Raw genomic sequence first — 7,005 nt, 5'->3', positions numbered from 1 at the left:
GTCGGCGCGCAGCCAATGGCAGGGCCGATATGCCCTTACACTGCCGTGCCCCCTGTCATAGCCACACGCTCCCCTACAAACCGCCAATCATGGTTGTAGTCTCTGCACGCGTAGCGCGCATGCAGCAGGGAGAACAGGGGGCCGTAGCCTCAGAAAGCAGTTAGACAAAAAAAAAAAAGAGAAGCATTTGATTAACAGATTGCCTGGACTTAGAAAAATGATTTTTAGCATATGTTTGTACATCTTAAACAGCACTATCGTGGAACGAATGTAAATCCCCCTCATAACTCTGCTTATTGGCATACAGGAGGCAGCTGCCCCTGTATACATCAGTTCAGGAGCCATTGCAGCAGTTTTATTAAAGTGACTACAAGACAAATACCAGTAAGTTCTGGCTCATTACGGACGTGAGAAATTTATTCTGAACAGCTGAGTGTGTGCTTTTTCTTCAGCTTGCAGTTGTATGGAGGCTGCAGGCATAAGAGATCTTGATATTAAAACTAAGAGCGTCTTATACAGAGTGAATAGCAGATATTTATCAAGGGTCACAAATGATGGTCTGTTAAAAAAAGGTAATTGAATGCTGTTTAAGTGTATAGCATGGGGCTTGAGATAGAAGTATCCAACTGTAGCGAAAGCACGGAAGTAATTTGCTACTCCCATAGCTTTATACAACTTAATCACAGCGCAAGTGAGGCGATACAGATGCCGGGTGTGATGGAAGCATTTCAATAGCCTGAGCTGCTCACTGCTTCGCACCACACCCAAAAGAGACACCAATACTCTTGGCTTGGCATAGCCATCTACTGCACTCCCTCTTTTCTTACTGTCTCTGGAAGTCTCAGCACATATTACTTATATTATTACCTCCCCGAGGCAGGGATTTCACTTTTTACCATGTGCTTGTTTGTTTCATGCATTTATTATATTATAATTCCCTGTATTCTGATGTCTATTCTTTAAAGCACTGAGTACAGATGTGAAGGTCTTTAATGTCCCCTCTGGTGAGTGGTGGTGGAATTCTGAATGTTGTGATGTTCTGTATGAACCATGTGCCCTCGATTCTTGGCCCTTCCGTGTTCCTCTTAACCCCAATAAACACAGACACCTTAAGTTGGGTTCAACTGGCCACAGCTTTTTAATGTACAGTAACCATAAATAAAACATTCTGGACCTGGTAAGCAAGTCGCCCCAAACCTGTGTACCTGGTCATGCTCACTGCCGCTACATGACCCAGTGAGCACGGTCAGTTCATGAACCTTTGTGCCCTTTTAGGAAGACACCCTTAAGCTCACCGCATCTGGCCCTGACCTAAAACGACCTCCTTTTAACCCTTCACATTCCACATTACCCACCTGGGCAAAACTGACCAGTCCAAACCCCTCCAGCCGAGACAAATGTAACACCACCAACCAACCATCACCTTTCCACCACCCCTTCTTTCTTTCTTTTTTAAAATTTGTCCTTGATGAAGCAAGGACGTGAAACGCGTGAGTCGGGAAATTGACGGACATCACTACATCAGCAACTAACAGCTGAGCCACAAAGCATCATAGAGAAACACTCCTTTCCATATGCAGAGGAGCAACCACGCTTCTAGTAACCGCTGCCTTCAGTCAGTTATATTTATGCTGAGCCAATAAGATATTATATATATATGTATGGGTTGTCATGCTTCAATCTGCAATATCGCAGTGTAATAAATAGCTCCCAATATGTCAACTGCATTAGGTGGCAGAATGGCCCGCAAACAACAGATTAACCAATCTAACCCCTACATTACAACATGGGTACGCAAACTGGGTGTCGTGAGTTTTTCTGGGGGGAGGGGGGAAACGGCGCTTACAGAGGCCCCGCGCTCTCTCCCAAAGCATTTCAATTAAATGCCGGGGGAGCGTACGAGGCCTCAGTAACTTTCCTTACCTTGTCTCCGACGGCTTCGGGCAATGCGTCGCCATGGCAATGCAACGTCACATGACCCTGCAGCGTCATTTGACACCGTACACAAGGTATTGGGGTGCGCGATCAGGAGGGGAGAGTAGGCAGGGGGCGCAGACTGAAAAGTTTGCGTACCCTTGCATTACAACACAGTGCCTCCTATGCTTGTATATGCTACAAAGCCATCTTCAGTTAGGGCTGAATTAGGTTTACATCTTCCCTAGTAAGGAGAAGACATGTTTGCGGTTTATTGAATAGGAGCCAGTTGACCCTTTTTATTATTGAGCCTATATCTGTCCTTTTTGCCTCTGTCCACTGCCCCTTTCTTTCTCTGGGGTCCATTTACTAAGGTAAAGAAACGTTTCCTTTGATTCCCCTTTCAGCTGCTTCAAGCGCAAGTGACATTTAATTCAAGGTTCTGATATTTGATACAGACTGTTAGCGACTTAAAGTCAATGAGGAATCTAGGCCAAAAAGAGACCAATTGGGCCACTTTGGCCGATGCAGAAAATGCCCCTTTTAGCCTGTTAGGAAAATTGTTTTGTTTATAAAATTGGCTTTATAAAAGTTTTAGAATTTCTTGAAGTCTTGTTTTGTACAAACAGTCAGTGTATCAAGATACGTGAAAAACAGAGTAGCAAATGCGGTAGGTGATCACCATCCCTGAGGAAGCCACGGAACGTGGTGAAACGCATAGGATTGAACGCATTAGCACACCCATCACTGTGACACGGAAGACCACTGGGCGGCCAAACACGGACTATCAGCCTTGTCTACACTGCAGCCCAGGGGCCTCTCCGCTTACGTTACACTTCCACGCATATCGATAGCACCACAGAGAATGTCATTTTTGGTGCGTAGAGAGGACGCCATTGCCGCAGAACATCCGGACTGTAGGATGCCACTGAGGGGATCCCCAATGGACAAATACGTCGGTGAAACTGGCCACATCAGGCAAGACACATCAACCGCCATGCTGCCATGCATGCAGAACTAACATCCGTAAGGAGGAAACGGATCCCACCAATCAGGTTAGAGCAGCAGTTTCAAGCATCATACCTTTCTCTTTACATCGTGTGAGCGCTTTTCTTATTTTGTTTTCATTTGCCGAATATATAAAAGATTTGATGTCATGTTCTTTCTTTCAAAGTAGGGTATCAAGAAACTTTGGACTTATCTTGCCCTGTATGTATGCAGCTCTGTTGGCGGCCACTGTTCCCAATTAGATTTGCACACTGCAATGCGACCTGACGCTCGATTCGCCCAGAAGTCCCAGATCTTGAAATATGGGTTTTGCGGAGGAGAGGCTAATTTAAATATACTTTGCATATCCTATTAGCATATATCACCCCCCTCGCCTCTCCAAACTCTGATGCGGTATGATGGACCTTTCAAATAGAAGAAAAACTTATAAAACAGGTTTTTTACATTTGACTCAGGCGTAAGCTTTTTTGTACCTTGATACCTAAACCCCTCAATATCAAATAAGCCGCCGTCCTTTTCCTTCATACATAGATAAACAAAGCGGTCCATTTTTGTTCTCAGGGCTATATCAAAATAAACAGATGAAAACAGCAACATTCTGCCTTGTATTCATAAACTTGCTTTCATACTTTATTTAAGCCCCACCACATGATATAGGAGATAACTACTGTATGGTGGGTATACATATAAAGTAATGTACAAAAATAGCAATGTATATGTATGATCGGCCAATACAAGTTATTACAAATGTACAAAGAATTCAATTTTCTCCATGGCCAAATTCTGCTATCAAAATTCCACACTGGTCCATAGATATCAAATAATTCTTTGGTCACATCAATATCCACATCCTCTCTGCTTGTTTGACAGAATGGCTTAGCTTCTCAAGATAAGATGCCAGTAATGCTGTTTTGACAGAGAAAGTAACAAAAGAAGCCAACTTGTTTTTACTGCTCCCCGCATCGTCCCCAGGTGCAGAGCGATATTGTCACTTACCAATTTCATCCGTTAGATTGGAGGTGCGGGTGTTTAAATTGGAGATTGCTTGTCTTTCTCTGTTGGTCATGTTTACTACGCTCAGACTGATAAATAATTGACAAGTTTTGAAGAATAACTTACAGGAATTGTAGTTTCTCTCACTCACGCTGATTTCTAGCTGGAAAAATAAATAAATATATATATATATATATATATATATATATGCATTCTGCTTTCTCTGTGGGAAAAAATGCACTCACGTCAATGAAAGTGAGTAGAAGTCGAAGAGATCTCCTGCATTGTCCTACCTGATATGCTGTCACATGCTGGCCAGGGATTTGTAAACCCCTGCACTGCCAGAGAGCTCTGTAATGCATTGTAGAGACCACCAAAGAGTCTAAAAATTAACATGGTGTGCTAACGACGCTAAGTATCTCTATGTACCTCTACTGTCCCAAAGGGCACTCTACCGAGAGTAAATGTTGTAGATCCTAAAGCAACCTGTATTAAGTTTTTTTTTCTTCCTTTAAGATACTAACTTCTACTTTCTCTGCTGGGAGGCTGTTCCGTGGATCCACTTCCTCATATTGGACTTCCTCATCTGTTCCATTAGACTGTAAATCTTCAGAACATTATATAAACCATGTTGATACTCCTGACTCATTGAAATCTGTGCCCCAGGGGTGGCAACTCTAGTTCTCAAGGGCCACCAACAGGCCAGGGTATCAGAATATCCCTGCTTCAGCTCAGGTGGCTCAGTCTGAGCCACCTGGACGGAAGCAGGGATATCCTGAACAGCTGACCTGTTGGTGGCTCTTGAGGACTGGAGTTTTCCACCCCTGCTCTAGCGTATCCTTGCTCTGTTGCCTGTATTCCAGGCGATACACATTGATGTCCTTTAGTCTTTCCATACGAATTTTATGGTGCACTATTTAAACTGTTATTCTTTGAAGCAGCTCTGATTTGTTACTGATCTTCTGAAGGTGTGGCCTCCTGATAAGCCTATTGTCCTAGAAAACCTAGCATTTGTGTGATCTTAAAGCAGCAGTCCAAGCTGCCGTTTCCCCCCCTTTAATGTGGGCATCAATACAATCCACACAATGATAAGTAATTAGCTAAATTGCCGATCGATCTGTTCTCCTGTGATCAATCAGCGAAGATTCGACTCGGGGGTTCACTAAATGGCTGCAGAGGAGTATTGACAAATTATCTGTGACTTTGTAAATGGTTGCTAAAGAAACAAAAAAGGCTGGTCACATTATAATACATTGAAAACGTAATTCAGCGCGGTTTAAAAAAAAAATGCTACAAGTATTTTCTCATAGTACAGAACTGATTTATTTAAAACAACACACATAGGATATTGCTTGGTCTGCAGGTTAAAGAAAATGTAATTCTTTCGTTTCGTTTTCTGCTTCTGGGTGTGTTTTAAATAGCAGGTGCCAACTTTCATTTCTATTTACAAATCTATCCTGTTAACTTTGAGTTAAGGAGACAGTGAACACACGTGTGCCCCTTGTAATGACAGTGGAATTCAAGGCCAAGGCAGTGGCAGGCAGCCATTTTAAATTCCCTAATCTCTGGAATAAAAGCGATCAAACATTCTTAAAATAGGTGCTAGATGGGAGTGGGGAGTGGTCTTACTTCAAAAGACTAATATATATGACAATAAAGGTAGAGGAAGTTACCGTGTTAAAAGTGTGATAACCCCACAGACACAAACACAAACGCATCACTAGCGCTGATTAAAACAGATTGCTACAATTTAATGCTTATTTGTATTGCTACCATTTTTTAAAGCTGAAATACTGCTTTTTTTTGGCAAACGCAAATGAATACCGTAGCCCACTTATGAATATGTAATTTTTCGTAAATATGGCGAAACGACAAAATAATCCAATTTTTTAAATACTTTTTTTCTTTAATGCAACAGCATCGATGTTTATTCAATCCGCGCCCTAGAGAAGCCGGAAAGAATGGAAGCAACATCATGTATATATGTATATATATGTAACCCCTCTTTATTTTACCTCAGGTTATATAACCTATCACTGAGGTAGGAGCCTGAGTCCTATGGGTTACTGTTTAATTCTTATAGTGTGAGACTTTAGTGACTAGACACAACACAGTGGTAATGAATTATAACAAGCTTATATACTCATTTAACTATAATTTGTGGTGTTACATATCTCATATGATTTAGTATGGTGACTCTTAATCTCAGAATCACTCCATACATATATACTTAAACAAACTATACCAATAGTGCGAACGCTGCGCAAACGAATAATAACTTTTATCTCTGTCCTGCCTCCCAATCATGCGGTACAGGCCTGTAGATCCTGGTGTGCTAGCACAATCATTGGAACTCAAACTGTGTGTGCTGCAGGCCTGGTGCTTCACAAAGACCAAACTGTGATGGCAATATAACGGCTGTTTATATCCTTTGTGGGTTATCTTACTCACTCCAACCTGGTGTAATTCCTACACAGATGGTCTCTCTCTGTAGTAGCCTCTGTCTGCCTGCCTCCCTCTACACTGTCAGGTCTTGGTCTCTGCTTGGCCCTACTGCATGCAGTGGTCTCTCTCTCCATCTCTCTCCTCCCTTTCCAACTGTCACCAACTGTCATTCCATTGGCTAAGCACAGTCACATGGTCCAGTGGAATGTAATTTTTTTTTTTTTTATTACTTACATTTTTTATCAATCATTTTTAAAAAAATTAAAAAAGGGGTACAAAAAGAAAAAAGGAGGTTAAATACAACATAAATCACTCCGTGGTGTGGGAGACAGGGTCCAGGGAAGTACCTTGTGGTCCTTTCAGACACAAGGGAACGGGCCGAGGAAGGGGTCTCTCCCCGAAATGTTGACCCTGATTACCCTCCCCCTATCACTTTTGTTACCCCCCCACTGTCCTTGTTTATTTTCTTTCACACTCCTTGTACCTGTGGTCCTTGTCCCTCACCACTTTTGTTGTAGGGTCCATTGTTTACCCACTGGTGCCACATCACTCCAAGTTTAGTTGTATGATCTTGTGCTGATATTAAATTATTTACTTTTTTACATTTATCCTGTTTTGATCCTTTATCCTATAGTCAGTGAGTGC

This window comes from Ascaphus truei, chromosome 6 (genome assembly GCF_040206685.1).
Source record: "Ascaphus truei isolate aAscTru1 chromosome 6, aAscTru1.hap1, whole genome shotgun sequence".
Taxonomy (NCBI): Eukaryota; Metazoa; Chordata; class Amphibia; order Anura; family Ascaphidae; genus Ascaphus; species Ascaphus truei.
The sequence above is the reverse complement of the archived record's forward strand: the minus strand, read 5'-3'. Positions refer to the sequence as shown.